The sequence below is a fragment of the Varanus komodoensis genome, unplaced genomic scaffold (assembly GCF_004798865.1).
Source record: "Varanus komodoensis strain SLA01 unplaced genomic scaffold, ASM479886v1 scaffold5, whole genome shotgun sequence".
Classification (NCBI taxonomy): domain Eukaryota; kingdom Metazoa; phylum Chordata; class Lepidosauria; order Squamata; family Varanidae; genus Varanus; species Varanus komodoensis.
In genome coordinates, this window is record NW_025336087.1 from 18,961,807 (window position 1) to 18,983,638 (window position 21,832).

Consider the following 21,832-nt stretch of genomic DNA (forward strand, 5'->3'; position numbering starts at 1 on the left):
CTCTTTTTTGCTTTAAGGTTGCATTATTCCAGACATGCACACTGAATGGGTGGGGATGGGCATCCCACTCTTGGCATGTCACCCTTAGATGATTGTCCACACCCATGTCGCACACAGATAAATCCATACAAACGTATGCGGAGCACACTTTTGCATTCATTTACATACACTATTTTTATGTAATACATACACGCACGGACAGAAAATACATTCTTCTTTCCAAAATGTCTACTTGCATGGTTGTTCTTTTCATTTCTGTACCCGCCCTTCCCAAATAACTGAAGCTCTTTGCACAGTTAACAGATTTACCCTAAATTTACAAACCACAATACAGATAATGCAATTTAAAATTTAAAGTGCTAAGAACAATTTCCATTAAAGAAAAACTAGACATGGTTAAAAACCCCCTGTATGGCAGTTACGCTTCTAAAACAACTACTTTTTAAAAGCCTGATTTCGGTGTGGAGGCGGGGGCAATTTTTCAAGGTAGACTTTGGGGGAAATTGGTTCTTTCATCCTCTGTAGTGATCCCCCTCCATTTTGCATGTAAGGCAAGTACACTTAAAAAACCCCAAACCCCTAACTGGCACCAAAGGAAGATGTTTAATAACTTACATGCACTGGGGCCACAGCAGGGAAATCCAGTCAGCTAATGGCCAGGGAAAACAGACTTTTCCAGCCTGGGAAGAGGCAGCAGGATGCAGGAAAGAAGCGGGCTGGAGGACAGGAAACACCCCACAAGCCTTATCTGGCTCATGTACAGGAGGTTCTCCATGCCAGATGTGGAGTATCATCTACAATAAGCACCAGTAACATTAACGGGGTGGGACAGGTTGGATACAGGAACCCAAAGAAAGAAGCTGGCTAATCTTTGAGGGCAACAGAAGGTGAATGGGACAGAAACTTGATAAAGTTGCCTTACATGGGGTCAGGCTATCTGTCCATCTAACCCAGTGTTATCTTCTCTAATTGGCAGAAACTTTCCAATAGATATTTTTCTCATTACTTGCCACTAACTTCTTTTAAAAACTTCAGATCTTGGGACTGAAGCTTGGACCTCTTGTATTCAAGGTGTTTGGTTCAACCAATGATGAATGTTCTCCAAGAATGGACAGGCTTCTGGACAGACTAAACAGGGCTGTGACAAGAAACATCTATGCAGGACACTAATGTACTCATTGATCCAGTTGTCCTTGAGGACTGGTAAAATATTAGGAAATCAAGAAGTGCTGTTTGCACAGGACTACAGTGCAAAAGCATTTATATGAGCAGACATGGAAATTGAGGATTACTCCAGACAGATAATATAGTCTGGTAATATTTGTCTGGAAGGTCAGTATCATTTTGACACAAAAATACAAACACACTTCATTTAAGCAGGTAAAATATTACTGTCATGCAGGGTGCTTTTCTTTTGTTTGAGGGGTACTTGCTGTTTGGTTTGCTTTTAGTAACAAAATGCCCATTTGGTTAATAATCCTTGTTCCAGTGCAAAAGAGATTTCCTTTTTCCACTTCAGGGACTATTGTCAATATTTTTCATTTTATTATTGCCATAAGAAGTATGCCGGAAAAAAAGCATACACAAAATCAATTGGGAGATACATTAGCTAATCTTTTCTGTGGCCTTCAGTGTACATTACATTTTCTCAGAAATGGCTCATTATAACCTATTGGTATATGCAGCAATTCCTGACAAAAGGTTCTTAAAGGTAGTAGTATGTGACAAAATGGTGAAATGTATTCTTGCACTAGCAGCTTCAACACAAACATGCCATGTATCAGAATTAATGGGAACTACACCAAGAGAATAGTATGAAGTGTATGTCTAGCTGCAGTTTTAAAAATAACTTCTTCCATTCAGGCTCTGGCAAAATGCTGGCTCCATCTCCATCCTACTAGTCTCTATCCCAAAGAGCAGCAAGACAACAAACAGGCAGGGATTAAAGCTGAAATCCTAAACCACTCAGAGCACAATCCTATGGAATCTAGAGAGCCATAAGATAATTGGAAGTGCCAATTCCAACCTCAGATCTGAGGGCAGAGCTGGGACTCCAAACTTGAGTGCCATCTCTCTTGCCTTCACAGCTGGTATGGAAAGAACTGCAGTGGCTGCAACTCTAAGGTCATACGATCAATTTTGGAGAAAAGATTTGTGAGGCTTCCTAGGGGATACAGAAAAGAGGAAGCAGTTGCAGCCAAGACATGGAGTATTATGATGGTACCTGAGCCTCCTCCATTCATGCCCTAAAATCAAACACAAATGATGGAAAGCATCCATCCGCTTTGAATGGCAAGAGGAGTGAGGAGACAACCTTTGCCTTGGTGTTCCTCCCACCCTGTGTAGGATGTTCATAATCCCCCAAGTTCAGAGGAATATGGGCAACCTTAATGGATTACACTGTGAAAAGGTAGAGAGTACATTTTACATATTCTACATATTTCTGCAGCAGGTTCCTAACAGCAGTGGTGGTGGATCAGACTAAAGGCCCATCTAGTAGTCCAATAACATTGTTTCACAGTGATCAATCAGTGGGAATCCAGGAAGCAAACCATGAGGGTAATAGCCCTCTTCCAGTGCTTTTCCTCCCAAAATGGTATGCCTCTGATCCTGGATATAGCATATAGCCATCATGACTTAGTGGCCAATGTTGCCCTTATCGTCCAGGAATTTGTCTGATTGCCTTTTAAAGCCATTTAAATTAATGACACTGTTGCACAAATATGCAAACAGTTGGCAGGGTATAATTCACAGAAGAGACACACAGCCAGGATAAAAATGGGGATTCCACTCAGTCTGGGTGTGGATCAGCTAGTCATGCATTGCTACCTTTAAGGCTGCAATCCTAAAGTTATTCGCACAGAAGTCCCACTGGAAGCAAAGACTGTTCTAAGTGTGCAACTTTAGGATCGTGCTGAATGTTAATTTTCTTTCCCATTGTTGCATCTTTCTGTTCAATTTCTCGTGTGTATCACCCTTTCGACAAACTGTGAAGGCAGCAAATACCACATATCCTCATTGTGTGAATGGTTACTATAGAGCCTTTAAAGACATACTTAGAGAAAAGCTTGTCAGATGGACTGATCAAGAGCTCTGGTTATAAAATGTACTTCTTCAGCCCATGCTGCAAATTGGTTTTGTTTGTTAGAAATGGTTGTTAGAGTATACAGGATACTCAAGAGCTAGAAGAACCTCCATATGAGCCCATTTCAAAGAGGCCCATGCATGATGTCCACTCGGTTGATAATGTTCTCTGTTTGTGCTCAGGGCTAGTCAGTAACGGATTGGTCAAATGGCTTTTTCTTGATATTCCCCCGTTATTGCACTCACACAAACAATGCAACATACTAGTTTTAGGGCATTCAGCTACATCAGCCTCTGTACTCTGTAACGCTGCAAATCACTAAAGTAGCTGCAGGTGATGATGCTGAAGTTCTCATCCCCAAAGCCAGTGAAATTACAAGATGACAAGTGGACAAGATTTTCCTCCTTAAACGCATGATACAATGTGGAGCTCTTCACCCAACCATATGTACTTTTAGATGCCAGCATTAAGTTCCCCAGGGGCAATGTTCATGCTGCAGTGGCACGGACATATAAGAATGCAATCAGTGTTCAGCCGTTCTATTCTATACTGCGATCTTTTGCATATCTCTTCAGAAGACTTACTCCCAGGTATGCAGTCTAAGTTCTCAACTTGATACAGAATTATGTGGAGTTAAACACAGTTAATGGATTTATGTTTGATTAGTTTTTTGTTGGATTGCACTGCAAATTTTTTAAATTTCAAGAAGTTTGTAACTGTTTAACAATGTGTAAACAATACATAGTAAAAGCAGTGGTTCTAAGAATACAGTAGGTAAGAAAACAAAATTAATACATAAATAAAGCATCCTAGAATTGCTGTTGACTGGTGGTATTAAACTGCATTCATAAAATCAAAATTAATTTTATCACACAAAAAAGGTATGTTGATAATACTGCCATATGTGGTTCACAGTAGATTCATCAATTTTCTATTTCATTTTTCTCTCTTACGGTAGGCTAATCAACCTAATTAAAGCTTTGTTCATTTGAAACCTTGAATGACAATTTGCTTAACTCCATCCCACTGTGGTATTTTTATAAAGAGAATTAAATCTGATCTTCTGACAGCAATTATTAAATGATCCCAACTGGCCCCAATTAAGATGCATGGCTCACAGGGTCTTGAAATCCAATAAAGTGATGAATCCTCTCACTTGTACATCTTTCTTTATTTTGGCCTTTTTTCTTAATGCCAATTAAGCTCCTCTGATCAAGTACAATTGAACACTATTAATTCAGGATACAATGTGTCAATTTGAGACTCAGTAATACTCAACTATTAGACAAACTTTTCTTAAAATGGTCTTCATTTGCAATGAACCTTATATAACATCATATTTGTGTGTGAGAGAGTGAGATTCATTTCTTCTCCACACAACCCATAAAGATGCCTCCAAATTACTGGAAATAATAAATGTCATGGAAAGTGACAACATATAGCAAATTATGGTTCTTTTGATTTGCATTGCCTGTTTTTGAACTTTCTACCTTTTAAAATCATTGCTTATTTTCATTTAATATTGTAAACATGACACCCATAAACTTATTTTTTTTAAATAAGTATATTCTAGTGGTGGAATGTTGCATATGATCAATGAAGTATTCATAATTTTTGTTTACTGCTATCATCATTATGATCCAAACCACCTTCGAAGCTTACAAAGTAACTTTGAGAGCTTACAATTGTCTGAGCCATTTCTCACCTGCCCCTCACCTAACACAAGAATACTTTAAATATTTTCCCTTAGAAAATGCTCAGGTTTATTTCAGAAATAACATACATTTGCACTAGGTGCATTTATACAATACACTGTTTGTACTGCATACTGTGTTATCTCTTAAGCTGTGCTTCTGGAGCATTCCACACTGAACCAAAAACAGTGGTCCATATCTCAAAAAGTTGTTGGTGCAATATCTTAGCCAGGGCATCTCTTTTTTGCTTCTGCTCACAGTACCATTGAGCAGCCAAAGAGAATATGGTCTCCGATCAGCACATATCCTGCACTATGCATTTCCTCTCCCTCTCCCATCCAATCTTCAGTTCATGTAGGGCACAGGAGGAAGGGTTCGTGCCCAAAATTGGCTTACCCATCTGTAAAGTAATTCCAAGCCACATTTATGCAACTGTGTGATCCTGTTCATACATCCTCACCTAAACATTTTGACAGAAAGATATTTTGCAACTTCTCTAGTTTTACAAAAACTGAAAATCATATGAACATAAACTAGTCCACAAAGCAGTTTCAAACCTCTCATCCACAGAGTTTGTTATTTCTTTAGCACTAACCATTCGTAAGGGAGGAAATTTTATAAGCAAGATCAGATATGGAATCAATGCCCAATAATGTTACCTGAAGGAGCGCTTACATCCATATACGCCTGCCCGCCCGCCCCTTGAGATCTCGGGAGCGGCCCTTTTCCGGGAACCCTCCATGAAAGAAATTAGGAGGGTGAGTACTCGGAGGAGGGCTTTCTCTGCGGTGGCGCCCAATCTATGGAATGTGCTCCCCAGAGAGGTCCGCCTGGCACCGTCGTTATTTGTTTTTCGGCGCCAGGCAAAGACCTTTTTATTTAAACGTCATTTTAATTGTTAATATTATTTGCTTATTTTATCTGGCCAGGGCGACTTATTTTATATTGTTAATTTGTTTTACATTTTGAATGTATTATATTTTAATTTATGTTGTGAGCCGCCCCGAGGCTTCAGCAAATGGGGCAGCATAGAAATGTTTTAATAAATAAATAATGTTACCAAATTCTCAACTGGCTCTTTCATCTGCACTTTTAACAGATACTTCTTGTTGTTATGTGCCATCAGGTCCAGTTTAGGGAAATCCTACGAATGAAAACATTCCAGCATGTCCTATGCATGACAGCTTCACTCAACTCAACTGATGCTTGACCAGTTTGAATCATGCTCTTAAAAAAATCACCTGTTCATTTCTGCAAAATCAAATGCCTGTTAAAAGCAACTCGAGGGAATTTCATTTTTTCTGGTCAGCTTGCAAACCTACTAGCTATGAGTTACTAGCAAGCTTTTTTGTTCATTGCCGGGTAATACGAATGAAAACTAAAACAAATGATTACCCAGGCTTGCGGAAGGACAGAGACAAGTGGGAAGTAAACTTGGTTAAAAGTAATGAAAAGCCACCTTTAATTTGTGCTATTATGTGTTTATTTGCACAGATGTAGCTTTGGAGTGATGTTTCCAGGCCTTGTTTTAATAGGACAAGGCTGAAGCACATATTGTGCTAAATCAAACACAGTATGACCAACACCCCTTTTGCTCATTTCAAAATATGCTATTACTGTAAATTGCCTTTTGTTTTAAACAATAAATTGATATGGTCATTAGATTAGGCTCAGAGAATAACAAGGTACAGTTCAATGGGCAATTTCTATATGTGAAAGTCTTTGTATCCTTGATCCAACTAGCCCCAAACAGTTATAGTGGCAGTTCAGCCATCCCATCATTCTGAAGAAAACAGTTTTCCCCAGAACACCCATGAGAACTCCGTAAATTCTCTAGTTGTCTAGCAAGGGGAAAAACTGGCTCCAATCACACTGGGAAGGGAAGAGATAAAGATCTCCTGCTCACATGCTGTGTTTTATATATGGATCTGCTCCACTCCACCTCTCGTATGCACCTGCAATTAGGGAAAAACTTGACAGCTTCATGCAATGAATTGTCTAATTTGGTATGTGTCTAGATTGCAGCCATCCTCACCTAGAGTACAGCAGAGTTTGTTCTGTTTGCAATATTAATAAATGTGCACGTCCTGGTGAGGGAAAATTTGGGGATTGCTCAAGATGGAGCCACAGCCAGAAAAGGCTAGCCCTTTGGTGATCAGGCCTAGAAGGGTCTGCAGCCCACCCATACTGACCATGGTGAAGGAAGTAGTGAAGTTACTCAGTGAGAGGAGGGGCACTTTGGTCTTTGCCATCAGGTGCTACATCCTCCATACTTATCCCAGCATTGACCCAACCCGGCCCAAGTACTATTTGAAGAAGGCCTTGATAAAAGGGGTGGAATCAGGCGTCCTGGTCCAGCCTCTCCACTCTTCTGCCCAGGGGGGCACAGGCAGGTGCAAGCTAGCACCAGGAAAAGTAAAACAACAAAAGGCACATGAGGCAGAGCCCATGGAAGGGGAAGCTGCGCCCATAACCAGAAGAAGGATTTGAAGACACTGAAAGTCAGGCCTCCCGAGGAGGGCAAAAAGGGGGCAAAGGAAAATCCAGGCCGAAGCCGAGAGCAAAAGTAGGAGACAATGTTGAGGAAAAGGCGGCACCCAGCAAGCCGCCCAAGGCCACCACTAGCAAAGATTCCACCCAGGCTACAGCTAAACCAAAGGGCAAGTCCTCCAAGGAGGGAGCTCCTGAGAAGCTGAGTGCTCCAGGGACCTCCCAGGCCAAAGTGACTGCTGCCCCCAAGAAAGCTGTTGCCCCCAAGAAAGCTGCTGCCAAGGGAGCCAAGAAGGCAGGAAAGGACCATGGTCCTGACCAGCCAGAGAGCAAGCACCCGGCTGAGACACCAGTGGCTAAGAAAGCCCAAGTGCCTGTGGCAGTGAAGAGGGCCAAAGCCAGAGCAGAGTCAAGTACAGCCAAGGCTGGTGGGGGGGGGGCACAAAAGCCAGAAGGAAAGAAGGAGACACTCAAAGGCAAGGAGATGAGAAAGACAACCAGGAAGTACCCGGAGGGCTTGCGCAGGGAGGTCTGGCCTCCGGGTGAGGCAATGATTGGTGACGGCAGGGAGCAACCCAAATGGCTGCACATAGCTAAGGAGTTGCATCCTCACCGCCAAAGAGGTGCAGACACCCCCCCCCCCCCAATTGCAGGATCACCTTTACCTGCTGAGCAAGACCCACTGATATCTCAGTTTTAATTCAATTTTTAAAGGTCTTCTCATTTTTTCAATAAAGGTAATGTTCAGCAGACAAAAAAAAAAAAAATTAAGGATAACTTCAGAAAGTTACAATAAAAAGGTCTTAGCCTGGTGCTGAAAAACAAATAACGATGGCGCCAGGCAGACCTCTCTGGGGAGCGCATTCCATAGGTGGGGCGCCACCGCAGAGAAAGCCCTCCTCTGGGTGCTCACCCTCCTAATATTATTCACAGAGGGTTCCCGGAGAAGGGCATCTGTTGCTGATCTCAAGGGATGGGAGGGCATATATGGGCGCAAGCGTTCCTTTAGCTATGACCCAACAAATGTATATGCTCTTAAAATCATGAATCTTAAATTTCCATACACAGATCCTCCATATGATAGTCAGTACAGTAGTTGTAGACAGCTGTCAACAAGAGTACACTGCCATATTTTTAATCAATAGCTCATTACAGCCAGAAGATTTAGTCACACATACTCATCAAAGACCTCGTTGAAAACTGGCAGCCAAACTTACTTTAGCTATATATTTTTTATAGATTGTAATACTGCTGCATGGACACAGATGTAAGTATCTGTTGAATGCTCCCTCTCTCGCATGAATAATGTTAAAGTAATACACCTTTCAGAACTGAATTTGCAAATACCCAGGTAGCACAAAACAATCTTCCATCCAGTGGCAGAAAAAAAATGCAAGGCTGCAAAGTAAAATATTCTTTTATTTCTCCATTGTAAAAAAATGCAACCTTAAGTATTTTGAGGGAGGTGTATCTTTACAGTAAAACATTTCCCTATGTGAAATGTTTAAAAAACCAGGATATTCCAAGTGATAGTATGATCCATCTAAACAAGGTTTATTAAACAGTCTGCAACCCAACTCTCCACAGTTTTAGGTTAAAAAGGTTCTTTTGTAGCAATGACCCCTGAGACACAAAGGAAGACCTTTAATAGCTTTAGGAGATTTCCTTTTCTATGCTGTCATTAAAGGTGCAAGGCCTTCTTGCATCTGGCTAGCCTACTAAGATTTCTTAAATAGAGATACTGAATGTTAAGCCTATTTTTATTTCTTGCATTCATGTTACAGAAAGATTTATATCCCACCCTTCTGCTATTGCACCCAAAGCACTCAGAAGAAATTAAAAATAGTGGCATCAGGTGATTTAAAAACAAAAAACAAAACCGACAGATTAGGAGCAGACGGAAATGGTGATCAAAATAATCTGAACAGCTAATGATGATCCATCATTAAAGTAACCACCTGCTTAAACAGAAAGGTTCAAGAATGAGGTGAATATGTCCCATGGTGGGAAGCACAGTTCTCCCAGTGGCATTCCACTATCCATGATCCATTACAATGGGGACCCTCTCTCCCATACCTGCTAAATACGTCTCAGGTAGAGGTGGGATGCAAACACAGTACATGAATAAGGCATCGTTCCCAGATATACTACAAGGGGAATAGCGCTTTGGGGCAGGGTTTTGAAGAAGCTTGCCCATTTCAGCAAAGCAGACTGGAGTCTCACCATTTAGTCCTAAGCCTGTTGAATAGGGTTTACACCAATGTAAGCATATGTTGGACAGCAGCCTTAACCAGGCCTTACACAGGCCTGTAAGCCATGGAGTTCAGTCAAAGCTTATCAGTCCTGGACTGGGGTCTTCTAGTTGTGCAAGCCTTCTCTGCATGTACATTCTGAGACACGTGGCCCAAGTAGGCACTTCACACAGTCTCTGGAAGACTAAATGGACTACATTCAGGTTGGTGGGACTGGTACAAACATCCTTTTTGTAGGTATCTCTCTCTGTAAGTTTGAGTAAAAGGCAAGATTGATCATTTTAGAGCATGCTTCTACTTATGCAGGCACACTGTGATACAGATTTCATGCATAGAGCAGAAAATATCCAGTGTGCATTTGCAGGGTGCGGGGAGGCATCCCTAGAGAAATCAAACCAATACAAATCTTACCATTACTCAGCACAGCAGTGACATGCAAATATTTGTAGTGGTTTGAGATGCAAGAACTCTACATACTCAACTCCAACATGATTGCAACTGAACCTCATCAAAGCAAGAGGCCATAATTTGCCACAGAAAACAGCCAATTAACATATGGTAGGAAGGGGGGAAGCTCCAGAACTAATAACATATGATTAAAGAGTCAATGCAAATGAAATATTCTGCATTTCAAGAAAGAAACATCAGGGAATTACTATTTCAATTGATAAAGGTTACCATAAGAACAAACCAAGTATTATCTGTACGTACTGAGTTACAACTTTGGACATTTGGGTATTTTTATAGTATTTATATTCTGGTGGTAGGAAGGGCAACAACACCTTTACTAAAAAGATGGCTGCTATTCAGTATGAGACATTTTAAAATGCAGGACAACACTTTATTTAGGGGACCTTCAGCAACACATTGTGTCCACTTTGTTCTCCTCCTCAGAAAAAGATGAAACTTATATACATGCAGCAGCAGGACCCAACCCCATTAAGTTGAATTTCTTTTCATTTCCATTGGTTTACTCTATTGTTCCTGTTTTTGTTATTTGTGGTGAGCTGCCATTTCAAGTTCTAGCAAAAACCAGTTGGATTGGCATGCTCCACAATTGTTCTCACAGTGTTGACATAACCCAAAAACATCAAATCTCAGACCAACAGTCATGAAAAACCCCTGGTGGTGGATTGTGACAGAAGGTGTCTCAAGACAGATAACTTCTAGAGCTTCAGGCATTGTGCATTCCATGCCTCCACCAACACCACTGAATGTATTTTTGTAGTAAACGATAAAAGAAGGGGAGGTTAACAATGGAAGATAGCCCCAGTCTTCATATGTTTTATAAGAGTCAGTAAATAAGACATTTAAGAATGTAAAACAAAAGCCTGCACTTAACATATGAGGAAAGATTGAAAGAACTAGGCATTTTCAGCCTCAAGAAGACAAGACTGAGGGGTGATATGATAGCGCCCTCCAAGTACCTCAAAGGCTGTCACAGAGAGGAAGGACAAGATCTCTACTTGTTCATTCTAGAGTGCAGGACATGGAATAATGGACTTAAATTAAAAGAAACCAGTTTTAGACTAGACACCAGGAAGAATTTTCTCACTGTTAGAACGGTACAACAATGGAATCCATTACCTGGGGAAGTTGTGGGCTCTCCCTCACTGGAAACATTCAAAAAGCATTTGGACAGTTATCTGAATGGGATGGTGATACTTAATGTTCTATAATAGCAAGGAGTTGGACCAGATGGCCTCCTGGCCCCTTCCAAATCTACTATTCTATGATTCTATAATTCTATGGTAGTCCAATGATACCATATAGAGATTTGGCAATTCACTTAAACTTTGGGTAACTGGGGCAAAAGTACTATTAGTTCAAAGCAGTGGCTGGAAACAAAGACCTTTGAGCAGAATAAAAATAATCATTAGCACTTTTCCACAAACACTGGTGCAGGCCCTAGCAGAACACTTCACACCAGGAGGAAATAGCTCCAGATTTTCTTGTGCATCTCTCTAGTGTAGATGTAACAAGCTTCCATGAAAAGGAACCTGGAGTTCTACGAAACCCATTGTCTATATTAACAAATTTAATACATATATTCCAAGTTTAATACATATATAAATGATTTCATCACATGTATAAGGCTTTTGTTTTTCAAATATTATATGGGATTAATAATACAGTCCCTACATTAACCTATCTGCATCTGTGTAGCTCTGAACATGTATCTTCTCCTGTTTCATGCCAAGGTTTTTAAATTCCCAGACTGGGTTCCTCCCTCCCCCTTTGGTTTGTTTGTTTGTTTTAGTTGGCACATAGTAACAAAATTAGATTCCGCTTGTATTTCATTTTATTGTAGAAAATGTAAATTAACAGTAAAGAGTAACAGTTGTAGCTTTAGATACAAGACCACATGGACATTCCACGAATGTCATTTAAAGAAGAACAAGATGCACATTTTTAATAAGTCAATATATTAATATCTAAAAAAAAGTATCCAAGACAAAGAAGATGTTTTCTACTTCTAAAATGATTGAAGTTGGAATACAGAGAGATCACGTTTCTATGCCTATCAAAAATGCATGTGCCAAACTTATTCCTTGGGAGATCACATTGTTCCCTCCTATTCATCACCCACATAGCTGTCCAAGTTTAGCCATGCTTTGTCCCAGGAAATGCTCATACACATGCTGTGTTTAATGCGATCATTTCCATCATTTGGCCATCATCTCTGGTAAGGTAGCATGGCTCAGTGATAAAGTATCTACTTTGCATTCAGAAGGTCCTAGATTCTGTCCCTGACATCCCCCCCCCCCCACCTAAAAAGGATCAGGTAGCGTCTGATATGCAAAATCACGAGAGACCTGGATAGCAGGGGCCAATCAATGCTATTTTCATTTCTGTTCTGCCCAATAACTGAAGCTTACTGGGCAGCTCACAATAATACTGGGACAGAGGAACACACAGTACAACAGAATATAAGGTAGCTTCATATGGAACTATGATGCAATCAACTTGCTCCACCAGAAAGCACAATTTTCAGTCATGTGAACAAGTCCTAAGTCCCATTCCAGGATTTGTTCTGAAGTCAAGTAGAATTTCAATTATATCATGCAAGAGGATATTAGGCAAAGCTTATGAGGATAGAAACAAGATTTTCTGCAATATGTGAGATATAAGGAGAGCTGGCCTCTAGTCAAAAGGTAACAACAAGATGGTGCCCCTTCCATTCCATGCACAGTTTGTAATTTGAATTTTACTTCAACACTAGCAACAGGGTAAGAGTCCTTTATCATACCTGAGAGTACCAGGCCAGTTCAGGGGATACTTTTGTTTAAGATCTCAGCGGCAGTTCAAAATGCCAAGTCCTCAATCCAGCAATTATTTCTCAATATTGCAGCATATTCCCAACTAACGACAATACTACATAGCCCTGTATGGAAGAATCTTGGTTCTGGAATTAATTGACAAATATTCAGGGCAGAACACGTTTCAATACCAGTCATGCTGCCAAACACATTAGCTCTATCACTAGAGATTTCTTGCAGGGGTATAATAAAATTCATTTAATGATGTTATTTAATTTTATGTTGAGTGCCCTAACTAAAGTCAGTAAAGAACAACTGCCATTAGTTTTCCACTATCTAGTTTAATTTACAGCTTCTTTAGGGCATTTAACCTAGAATATTTTTTTTTGGAAATAATAACATGTTTTTTAAACTGTCAATCTAAAAAGCAGAAAAATATAGAGCAAGTGTAGAAAAATACAGTTCTGCACGTCTAAGAGGACCTGAGCTAAAATTGAGCTAGAGAACAGCAATCTCTCATATTATTATATTGATATTTATTTTTCTATACCACCCAATAGCTGAAGCTCCCTGGGTTGTTAACAAGTGGCATATAAAATGTAATAAAATACATGCAATAAAATACATGGTACAGATAAAATACAAAATTTAACTGCCCATTTCTAAACCACATTTAAGAAGCTCCGATAGCCTACCCAAATTAAATCACAAGCCCTTTTAAGCAGTTGACAGAATGCACAATATAATATCAAAACAATTATATGCCCTCTCATAAAGGACAGCTTTCATCTGGCACCGAAACTACATCAAAATTGGTTGCAAGTTGGGCTCAGTGGTGAACATATTCCATGACTGGGAGTTCCCCTTCTTGTTGCCACCAACTAAGCCGAGCAGGGGGCGGGGCTGGCCAGGGGCTTGCGCTTGGCGATGGTAGGCCCTCCTGCTGGGCTGTGAGTGAGGGGTGAGTGTGTGTGTGTGTGTGTGTGTGTGTGTGTGTTTTTAGTAGTATTTTAAATCTTTTTATGGAGTCGTCCCTGGCCATGCTGCCGCTTATGTTTCCTGGGGAGCGCACGGGTGCCGCCATTGAGGTGGTTATGGGCAGGGGACGTAACAGCGTTGGGAGCTTAACGTGTCCGCATAGAAGAAGGAGGGACAGATGGCTGACACCTGTCCCTACTTCTGGTTTTGCTCCCAGCCAGAGGGTGCCAGGGAGTCTCGTCAGTCGCCCCTCCAGCCTGACGGTGCTGTTGCTTAATGCCAGGTCGGTCAATAACAAATCTGCCCTCATCCAGGACCTGATTGTGGATGAGGGGGCCGACCTGGTCTGCATAACGGAGACCTGGGCGGGAGAGGGGGGGGGATGTTGCCCTCTCCCAAGTGTGCCCGCCCGGGTATCTGGTCCAGCACTGCTCACGGCTGGAGGGGAGGGGAGGGGGGGTCGCTTTGGTATACCGAGCCTCCATCTCCCTCACGGGACTTCCGGTCCCTTCGAGACCAGGGCTGGAGTGTCTCTATTTGGTGTTGGGCGACCGAGACAGACTGGGGATTCTGTTGGTGTACCGCGCACCCTTCTGCCCAACAGTCTCCCTGCCTGAGCTGACGGAGACTGTCTCGGACCTGGTGTTGAGGACCCCCAGGATGTTGGTCCTGGGGGACTTCAATCTCCATGCCGAGGCTAGTCTGACCGGGGCGGCCCAGGACTTCATGGCCTCCATGACGGCCATGGGGCTGTCTCAACATGTCACCGGCCCCACCCATGAACGGGGACACACTCTGGACCTGGTTTTCTCGACGGGGCAGGAAGAGGGTGGTCTGAGGGTGAGTAATTTATGCTTGACTCCCCTGTCATGGTCAGATCACTTCCTGGTGAGGTTTATGCTCGAGAGCGACTTCTCCCTCTGTAAGGGTGCGGACCCGATTATGTGGGTCCGCCCCCGGAGCCGGATGGATCCAGAAGGATTCCTGAAGGCCCTGGGGGAGTTTCCGGCTGACAAGACGGGTGCTCCTGTCGAGGCTCTGGTCGAACTGTGGAATGGGGAGATGACCAGGGCTGTAGACACGATCGCTCCTAAGCGTCCTCTCCCACCGGGCAGAGCCCGCTCTTCCCCTTGGTATACTCCTGAATTGAGGGCGATGAAGCAGGTTGGGAGACGACTAGAGCGTAGGTGGAGGAAATCACGAGATGAATCTGACCGAACACACTTAAGAGCCCACTATCGGGCCTATGCTGTGGCGGTGAGGGCGGCAAAAAAGAGATTCTTTTCCGCTTCCATTGCCTCCTCACAATGCCGTCCGGCGGAGCTCTTTCGAGTGGTGCAAGGCCTGGTCCGTCCAGGTCCAAAGGAAGACCTGATTCCACCCTCAAAGACCCGCTGTGACGACTTTGCCAGGCATTTCAGGGAGAAAATCGCTCAGATTCGTCACGAGCTGGACACCACTATTGATTCAGAGGTTTCAAAGGAGACACCAATGCTGCCGTCTGGTCCAGATTTATTGGATGAATTTCAGTTATTGCGGCCCGATGATGTGGACAAGGTGCTTGGGCGAGTACGTCCAACCACTTGCCTTTTGGACCCTTGCCCGTCTTGGTTAATAAATGATTCCAAGCACGGGATTGGAACCTGGATCTTGGAAGTGGTTAACGCTTCTCTGAGGGAGGGTTGGGTGCCGGCCCCTTTGAAGGAGGCGGTAGTCCGACCGGTCCTGAAGAAGGCGTCACTGGATCCAGAGATGGCCACTAATTATAGACCAGTGGCCAACATCCCGTTTCTGGGCAAGGTGTTAGAACGAGTGGTGGCGGGACAACTCCAAGCACTCTTGGATGAAACTGATTATCTGGACCCATTGCAGTCCGGCTTCAGACCCGGGTACGGTACTGAATCTGCCTTGGTCGCCCTGTATGATGACCTGTGCAGGGAGAAGGACAGGGGGAGTGCGTCCCTGTTGGTTCTGCTGGACCTCTCAGCAGCTTTCGATACCATCGACCATGGTATCCTTCTGGATAGGCTTGCGGGATTGGGGGTTGGAGGCACTGCTTTGCAGTGGTTCCGCTCCTATCTCAATGGCCGGTTCCAGAAGGTGGTGCTGGGGGACTATGGCTCTGCGCCATGGCAGCTATGCCATGGAGTACCGCAGGGGTCCATTTTGTCCCCTTTGCTGTTCAACATATACATGAAACCGCTGGGAGAGGTCATCAGGAGGTGTGGGCTGCGGAACCATCAGTACGCTGATGATACCCAGCTCTACCTCTCGTTTTCCACCAATCCAGGTGAGGCAGTGGCTGTGCTGAACCGGTGCCTGGCCGAGGTAATGGGCTGGATGAGGGCCAATAAACTGAAGCTCAATCCAGACAAGACGGAGGTCCTGTTGGTTGGTGGATCGGGCTTCGGAGAGGGTGAATTGAACCTTGTCCTGAATGGGGTTGCACTCCCTCTTAGGGACAAGGTCCGCAGCTTGGGAGTGCTCCTCAACCCAGAGCTTTCACTGGAAGCTCAGGTAACAGCAGTGGCGAGGAGTGCTTTCCTCCAGCTTCGGCTAATTCATCAGCTGCGCCCCTATCTGGAGAATGACTGCCTTGCGACAGTGACACATGCGTTGGTGACTTCCCGTTTGGACTTCTGCAACGCGCTCTACGTGGGGCTACCCTTGAAGACGGTCCGGATACTTCAATTGGTCCAAAATAGAGCTGCCAGGCTGCTGACGGGGACTGGACGTTATGTTCACATGACTCCAGTTCTCCGTCAGCTTCACTGGCTTCCCATTGAAGTCCGGGCCCAATTCAAGGTGTTGGTTATGACCTATAAAGCCCTAAACGGCTTGGGTCCTGGTTACCTGAAGGAGCGCTTACATCCTTATATGCCCAGCCGCCCCCTGAGATCGGCGGGAGAGGCCCTTCTCCGGGAGCCCTCCATGGAAGAAGTTAGGAGGGTGGTTACTCGGAGGAGGGCTTTCTCAGCGGTGGCGCCTAAGTTATGGAATGCGCTCCCCAGAGAGGTCCGCCTGGCGCCGTCGTTATTTGTTTTTCGGCACCTTTTTATTTAAGCAGTATTTTAAATGTTAATATTATTGAATTTTATTTGGCCAGGGCGGCTTGTTTTATAGTGTATATTTGTATTTTATTGTATATATTTTAAAATGTTATTTTAAATTTTTTGTTGTAAGCCGCCCCGAGGCTTCGGCGAATGGGGCGGCATAAAAATGTTTTAATAAATAAATAAATAAATAAGCCTTCCTCAGAGATGGCAATCAGAAGCAAGACTCCGATCTTGATCGCAGTGTCTGGGTTGATTGCAGTTGGAGGAAGTGTTGTGGTCTTAATATGTGTGGGCCTTTATAAGTTAAAACAAGCACCTGAACTGAGCTTGCAGTGAAAAAAGCAGGCAATGTAGACAGGTCAGATTTGGCATCATGTGCCTGCATATTCTGGTTCCTGTTTTTAATCTGACTGCCACATTTTGCACAAGCTGCAGACTTTGAACTATCTTCAAGGTATCCCCATGTAGAATGCATTCCAGTAATTTAGTTTAGTGATTGCCAGAGTGTAGATTGTGGAAACCAGCCAAATCTGTTAGAAGTTATTCATGCTACTGAGACCACCTGGGCTCCAGTGACAAGGATGACTCAAGGAACACCCCCAATCTGCAAACCTGCTCCTTCAAGAGCAGTGCAAAACAGGCTGAATTCTCACCAACCAAGAACCACCCACGAACACCATCTCAGTCTTGTCGGGACTGAGCTTCAATTTGTCTAATAAATTGTCTGGACTGTCACCAGGCACCAGATAAGCACATCTATAGCCTCACCTGCTGAAGATGAAAAGAAGAAATAGAGCTCTGTGTCATCAGCATACTGATGATAGTCCTAAATTCCAGATGATTCCATTCATTAGTTTCATGTCAAGCTTGAGAGACAAAACTGATCCCTGAGGGACCCCATAAAGGACTAAACAATATCCCCCAAAGAGCTGAGCAATTTCTCTCAAGCATCACCTTCTGGAGCTGGCTGTCAATGTAAGAATGGAAGTACTGCAGTGTAGTACCTCCTACTTCCAGTTCACCCAGCCACTGCATCAAAACTGGCTAAGGAATCCAGGAGTACCAACAGGGTTACATTCTCCCTTTCTCTTTCCTGGCAGAGGTTTTCATTCCAAAGCTGTTTCCATGCCAAAATTAGGTCTGAACTCTGACTGGAGTAAATCCAGATAATCAGTCTATCCACGAGTGTCTAGAGCTGGTTGGCTACCACCTGTGCAGAAATGCTATCCAGGAAGAAGATATTTGCCACTGACTTAAAATTAATGAGGTCTTTTCAGTCCAGAAGGGATTTTCTCACCTGTTTCAGGTGGTATGGGATGTCCCCCTACAATAAAGTGATAATGATTGCCTCCCTGGTCAAGGATTCAGCATAAACATGTTCCATTCTCTTTATGCACCTTGTCAACAATCTCAAGCTGTACTAACTGGAGCTCATCCAAGAGAACTTAACTAGGCTGAGCTCAGGATATGTTGCCTGATTCAACTGTGGTAACATTGATTCAACTGCAGAAATATTCAACTAATGGATACTTTTTATTCTGGAAGTACCTAGCAAATATATTGCAGTGAACCTCTGATGGCTCTAAGATGTTCATGGGGCCAGATCCTGGCTAAGCCAGAATAGCACCACTGGACTGAATAGAGGCAATGAGATATTGGCTGTGTTCATACATCACAACGAGCAACGCTGCATGGTTTCCATGCTTTGCTGTTACATGGATATGCCATGCCACTTTTGCCAGGCAGACAGTCAGGCTCAGTGTAGTTGCTCTCCTCTCTCCCACCATTTCCTTCCCTGCCAGTCCTCCAGGCAAAATCCCAGCAGGCACCACAGAGAGAAATGAGGCTCCTTCCTGTGACTGCCATGATCACAAGAAGGTTTGGCTGCTGTGGCTGCTAAGCAGTCTCTGTTGCACAATCAGGGCCTATGCCCTGAAGTGCAAAAGAGAGGACAAGGAAGCTGAGCAGGCTCCCTTGCCTCCTGCTCCAGAGTGGGAGGGAGGGGGGGAGGGAACAGCAGGGCAGCAATGCAAAACAGAGCTGTGCCTTCCACCGCAGTGCCACCGGTGTGCAGCATCAACCACGCTGATTCTCAACCAACCCACTTACCTGCTGAGGCACTTCTCTCTGGTACATGCCAGGGAGGGAAGAGGAAGAATTGACTCCTTCCTGCAGCACTGCCCAGCAGGTGCTCGCCACTCCCACTCCCACCGGGGGGGGGGGAGGGCACCAGGGGAATCAACTGAGTGGTACTGTCACTTTGCAGTGCCAGCCAGCTTACTGCTTGTTCCTGTTTCAAAGAAGATCTTAAAGGCAGAAGGTAGGCACAGTGGGGATACCTGTGATGGTTGCACAGAACACAGCTGTCAATCGCACTCTCTGGCTAGCTGTTTGGCAAAACTGGACCTACGGTGCTTGTCTTGGTACCACAATGGGCTCTGTTTGCTGGATTTGGACAGTGCAGCAAGCCACTGAGGTACTGAGAAACCATAGAACAGATCATTGTTTCTGTCTGTGGTTTCTAAAACCAGATCTTCCACAGTGACATCCCATGACAAGATTTGGATGACACGGCAGACCAACAAAAGTAAAAAACTGCTATTGCTCCTCAGATCATATAAACTTGCCCAATGTTTCTTGGCTGCTTTCCTCCAGGTATACTTAACTATAGGCACACACCAAGGCTTGATTGCATCCACTAGAAGTTTTCCTCCATCTGCACTCAAGCTGTTTCCTGTTTTGTTTCATCATTCTCAGCTATAGGGTATCCCAGGGAGCCATATGAGCTCTACTACAGAGAAGGCACTCAGAAGCAATTGTGTCAACCATGTATTCCAAAGATGAGCCAGTTATTTGGCAGGACTGCCAACCATATCCACCGGAAAACAAACTACTTTTTAAAATGAGGAGACCATCAAAACTGGTTTTGTGATATAGAAGCCTATTAAAAAATGGTGGGATGATAGTGGCAGCCAATTCATTTGGTCAGAGGTAAACAGAGATCTGAAATCCTGGTGAAGGAGAGGGTCATGAGATAAAGTGAAGAATTAAACATCTTCCTCCCATGACTTCTGCCCTGCATTAGATGCCACACTAACCCATTCACATTTATATACATCCCTTTTCATTTCTAAAGATCACCCAACAAAGTCCGTACTGACATGTCAAACACCTAAAAATATTTAAATGGCTTTCTAGTTATGAATGAATGGATACTTCAGCTTTTGCATCAGAAAACGTATCAGAATGCTTCCTACTGTAAGTAATACCTCAGCAGTACTCAGTTTTCAAAGTGCTAAAGCTCTGCACGGAGTGAAACCAAGCAGCATGTTCTTCTGTGAAATGGACAGGACCCCTTTTCAAGCCCCTATGGTGCCACACTGTTAAATCTGAGGGATGAGAATCCTGTGCAAAGGCCACCAAACACAGTTCCAACTCACCAATAAAATCGAATACAGAATCTTAGAATATCAACTCTTTGGAAACGGAATACTATATGTGTGAGGACCCAGCTGAATATAGACATACACTATAAGCGAAGGGGACAGAGGAAAGAATCTTTCTGACTTGGCCATTTTATAGATGTGTGCATTTAAGGCACTGCCAATTACAGGGCCATGCATGTTAAACTATGTGATGTACGGCCAGACCATGTTAATGAAAAAGACACAATCAAGCTCTGGGACCAAGAGAATTATCAAAGAAAAGGTAATTCAATGACAGTTTATACAGCCATCTTCCACAACTATCAAGACCACAGGGTAATGGCATCTATAATCTAAAACATCTGGAAGGCTAGCTTATATTGTTAAACATTGGTGGAATACAGAGATGTAAAACTCTGGGACAATTTGAAGCCAAGGGAAGAAAAAAGCATGTTTTGCTTGTTGATTGGTTGGTTGTTTTTTTTCCAGACGAAGCCTGAAATTTTGGGAGCAACTTAAAAACATGTAACAGTTAAAACTAATCTTGACAAATCTACAGTTACTTTGATACTTCAGGAATATATAATGTATAATTTGCTTTGCTCATAAATTTGTAATTAAAATTGAAAAAATGAAAGCAAGCAGTAAATTCGTAATTGTTGCCTGGAAAAAAAATACTTTTACAATATGCTTAGATTTAGTATACAAAGGAGACTCTTCTTGGAGTAGGGGGCAGAATACAGATGTAAAAATAAATAATAAATGATTTTACAAGCAGAATGAATATCCTTATAGACATTTTAGAATCCTGTCTTCTGTGTGTAATCTCTGAAATACCTGGATCATTCTAGAAGCTACAAGAAACTGGAAGACCTAGAGGCAGCATAAGGCTATTCTAATGTATCTCTTGCTGTGCACCAAGTTGGAGTTTAGGGAAATCTGAAAGGCCAGCTATTGACATATAAATAACTTGTCCTCAACGTATTATTCAGCATTCTGGACATATAATAATCCAAAATTGTTCAAATGGAGGAAAACGATCCTTAGAAAATGTGCCCCTTCTACCTCATTCTTTTTCCTGGCCCTCCATGTTCCTACACTGGTATTCGTGGCCATATAAGTGCCTGTTTGGAATGTTAATTTTTCAAGGAAGTTAACTCTGACATGTTCACATACGTATGGTGCCTAACACAATTTGAGCTTAATTCTATTCCAATTCTATAATGAAAAGGTCTGCAAGTTTTAAAAAATCCACATCTATTTTCAGTTCAATACACCACTTTTGCTTGAATATCAGCATGTACGCATGTTCAGCCACAGAAACACAGATCCATTAACCCAAACATGGAATGATAAAAGGTTTTACTGAAGAGTGCATACTGGCACTCAGGAAGCAATCATTCGTATCTTCTATTGAAAGTTTTCATGGAAATAATTATCACTTTTCAGAAAATTATGATTCTGATGGCAGTTGCAGAATTACGGAGGGAAGTTACAAATGACTTTGTATGGCTGAGTTTGTTCATCTAGTTTTCTGTCACAATAAAACACAATCACCCTGCATTTTACCTTACTTTATTCTAGCCCATACC

General features: G+C 43.0%; 1 protein-coding gene across 11 annotated transcripts in view; it reads right to left on the reverse strand.

Annotated features, from left to right (window-relative positions):
- Positions 1-21,832, reverse strand: part of MEF2C (myocyte enhancer factor 2C) — a 191,178-nt gene that overhangs the window by 130,220 nt on the left and 39,126 nt on the right. Inside the window, exon 1 of one of the 11 annotated variants that reach the window (XM_044446665.1) lies at positions 616-788. The exons of the other annotated variants lie outside the window; for them this stretch is intronic. The gene's annotated coding sequence lies outside the window, so the exon portion shown is untranslated. Of the gene's footprint in view, positions 1-615; positions 789-21,832 lie in introns of those variants that run through there. 11 annotated transcript variants of the gene reach the window in all.